Consider the following 3,887-nt stretch of genomic DNA (forward strand, 5'->3'; position numbering starts at 1 on the left):
TTATTTTGATTATTTATTTCTTGTGAAATATTAGTATCATTTTGGGATATTCTAAATTAGAAGTTGAATCATTGATAAATTTATTTTCAATAAATTCTACCTCTCTTGATTCAACAACTACATTAGACACTAAGTCTAATATTACATATGTTTTAGAATTTTGAGCATCTCCTATAAAAGTGCTTTTTTATGGCTGTTGGCCCTAATTTGGTTCTCTTTTAATCAGGAACTCAATAAAAGGCTAAACACCCCCACACTTTAAGATAATTCAAATTAGGTTTCCTTTCTTTTTAGATTTCATAAGGAGAAACCTTTCTATATCTTGATGGTATCCTATTATGGATATGACATGATGTCAATAATATTTCACTCCATAAATTGTAAGACAATTTTGCATTTAGTGACATTGAATTAACAATATCCACTAAGGTAACCATTTTGTTGCGGAGTATATGGAGTGGAAGATTCATGTACAATACCATGTAATTCACAAAAGTTATTAAATTCATTAAAAAAATATTCTCCACCTCGATCGCTACGAAAAACTTTTATTTTCTTATCATGCATATTTTTTACTTTTATTTTATATTTTTTAAATATTTCAAAAGATTCATCTTTATTTCTAAACAAATACACATAAGTAAATCTAGAACAATCATTAATAAAAATTATAAAATATCTTTTTCTTCCTCTAGTAATATTGCCATTTAATTCACAAATATCACTATGAATCAATTCTAATAAATGTGTATTTCTTTTAACTTTAGGAAAATGTTTCTTGGTAATTTTGGATTGTATGCAAATATCACATTTTCTATTAAAATCTTTATTACTAAGATTAATATAGTTATTTTTATGTATATATTCAATTGATTTGTAATTTAAGTATGCTAATATACTATGCCCTAAATCGCAAGAATCAATAATATACAAGGAAACATTCACTTTATTAATACTAAGTTTAAATATGCCTTCAGTACAATATCCTTTTCCTATGAATACATCATTCTTAAGCAAGATCATTTTATTGGATTCCATTACAACTTTGAATCCTTTCTTACACAAGAGACTAATAGAAACTAAATTTTTTTTCAAATTCAGAACATGAAGTACATTTAAACTTAATTTCTTTCCAGATGTAAAATTTAATTCCATAGTTTCTTGACCACAAACTTTGGCTGAGTTCTCATTGTCCATTAAAACTTCTCTATTATTCACTTCTTCATATGTTTTGAGTTGGTTGCGATCATTGCAAACGTGAACAGTAGCCCCAGAATCTAACCACTATTCAAGTGATTTTTCTTGTGTTGCTATTTTAACTTCTGTAACTATGTCAGTATATATATTTTTTACTTTTTCTGCAATCATAACAATGAGATCATTCTCTTCCACTAATAAGTTAGTCTTTGGAGTTTCCTTTTTCAGAAGTTTACATTCTTTGATATAGTGTCTTTTCTTGTGATAATGATAACACTCTCTTTGTCTCTTCTAATCTTGCTTTGAATTTTTAGAGAACTTTCTTTTCTTCTTATTGGTGTTATTTTCACCAATATGATTCACTTTAAAACTTTAAGAAAGATACACAGCATCATGTTTTCGAGTTTCCTCCTTTGTACGTATATGCCTTAGTAATTTCTCAATTGTGAAGTCCTCACTAAGATGTAAAAGTTTTTTCCTATAACCATTCCAAGATGAAGGCAATTTTGAAATAATTGCTCCAATATGTAATGATTCAGGGATCACCATTTGTAGATCACGAAGTCTACTTACAAGGATTTGTAATTCATGAATTTGATCCATGACAGATATAGCATCATTCATAATAAATTCAAAATATTTCATCATAATAAACTTATATGTTCCTTGTCATTCGGTATTGTACCCTTTTTCCAAAGACTTCCAAATCTCCGATGGTGATTAAATTAACATGTAGAGATCATAGAGTCGGTCGGATAAAGTGTTGAGAATATGATCTCGACATGTAAAAGTATCTTCATCACGTTTCTTCTTCAATTGAACAATCTTTTCTCTCTCTTCCGGTGTGATATTTTCAGTGGCATCGGCAATTGGTGTAGTCTTTACGTCAATCACATATGCAAAATTGAGAACCGAAAGAAGAAACATCATCTTGTCCTTCTAACAGTTGAAGTTTGTTCCATCAAAGTGATATAACTTCACAAACTCTTAATTCATGACCTTGAATGTGTTTGATCTTATGCCATCTTCAATAAATATCACTACAAGAAATTTAATAATTAGTGGAGGTTTTCTAGTGGAAATTTTTAAAAACTTACACAAAATATTTTATTTGTGGCAAATTATAAAACTCCCCTATATAATTATAAAAAAATTCCCCCAGGCCCCACTGTTACACATAATTAAAATTCCCAAACCCCCTCCAAACAAACCATAAACCTAGCAGTCATCGCCGTGTGAGAGAGAAGATCTCGTCGAAAGAGGTTAGCTTCAACCCTAAAGCTCACAACCGTCGCTGCCTCCATCGCCACCGCCATCACCACCACTATATCCATTCGTGTCCTTGCTGCCACCGCATGCTTCGATAATCTCTTTTCCCGTTGTCTCCTCTGTCAATGCATCGTCTCCTTTGGTCACGACGCGATAACTTTTGAGATTTCCCTCTCTCTTTCTCTCTCTCTCTCTCTCTCTCTCTCTCTCTCTCTCTTTTCGTTCTTCGTGGAATCTTTTCGATTACTTCTCTGATCTGGTTTGATTTATTACTTCTCTGATTTTGGATTTGGCTTTTGTTACTTCTGCGATTATTCAGTGAATCTGATGAGGACACAATTAGTCTAGATATTTTTGCTTATTGATTTTGCGAGAAAATATTTGTTTCTGTCTAGCTATTCAAGGAATCAGTGATTTTCAGCAATATTTGAAGTTTGATTTCTATACATATGCGTGACACTCTTGGATGTTGTCCTTGTTAACTCAGAAAAAGTGATCGATGATATCCTCATAAAAGTTCAAGGTTCTTTTTTAGTTTAAAATTCTGTAGGATAATATTACCTTGATTTTATAATTAGAAGGGAAGTAGTCCCTCCCAGACAGAACCCTCCTTGTTTTAATTTATTTGGTTTTTTAGCCTATGTTATATTCCTTAGCATCATTTGTTTTACTAATGTAAATTGTTTGGTGAAATAAGAAGGTAGTAGGGTACAAGTACAAGATCACTGATTAGTGTTTGTTAGGCATTCAAGGGAACATGTTATCTGAGGTTAAGATTTTGTATATAAATTTCGAAATATGTATTTTCATTGCTTTCTTTCTACAAATGGAAGCAATAGAACAGGTACATGAACTGAAGGGATCAAAGTAGGGACAAAGTACAATGATATATCACATGGCTGTTATAACATGACACAAATTTACAGGGTAAAGCCACATGTATTGGATCTGCAAGCTGGAATGGTGCCTTTCCTAGTCAACCTCAAATATGAGAACTAGGTTTTTGATATTTTATAATATATTGTGGTTTATTAAGCGTATCCATCACTAATTCCTTTGCTGCAGGTCCTACTGTTCTTTTTAATTATTGTTATTATTTTGAAGTTGTTTAATTTAGTAGAGTTAATTCCTCCTAAAGCCCATTTTGTTTTCTATGGGCTGGCTTCAAATTTTTTTTAAAACAATTCATGAGATGTTTTGTAACATTTTTCTCATGACTTAGAAAGTGTGAACTCTCTCTGCGATGATTATGTCTTGGGCGTGGGGTTCTATATATCTTTCCCTTCTTCCCTCTATCTTCACACTTTCTCACACTTTCTAGGCTCAACGAAGACCACATTGCTATTAGCTTTTTATTTATTATTTGCTTGACATTTTGCCAAAGCTAAGGCTGATGATGTTATTAATTAATAGTATTTATT

This window comes from Arachis ipaensis, chromosome B1 (genome assembly GCF_059453495.1).
Source record: "Arachis ipaensis isolate K30076 ecotype BB chromosome B1, ASM5945349v1, whole genome shotgun sequence".
In the NCBI taxonomy this organism is placed as follows: Eukaryota; Viridiplantae; Streptophyta; class Magnoliopsida; order Fabales; family Fabaceae; genus Arachis; species Arachis ipaensis.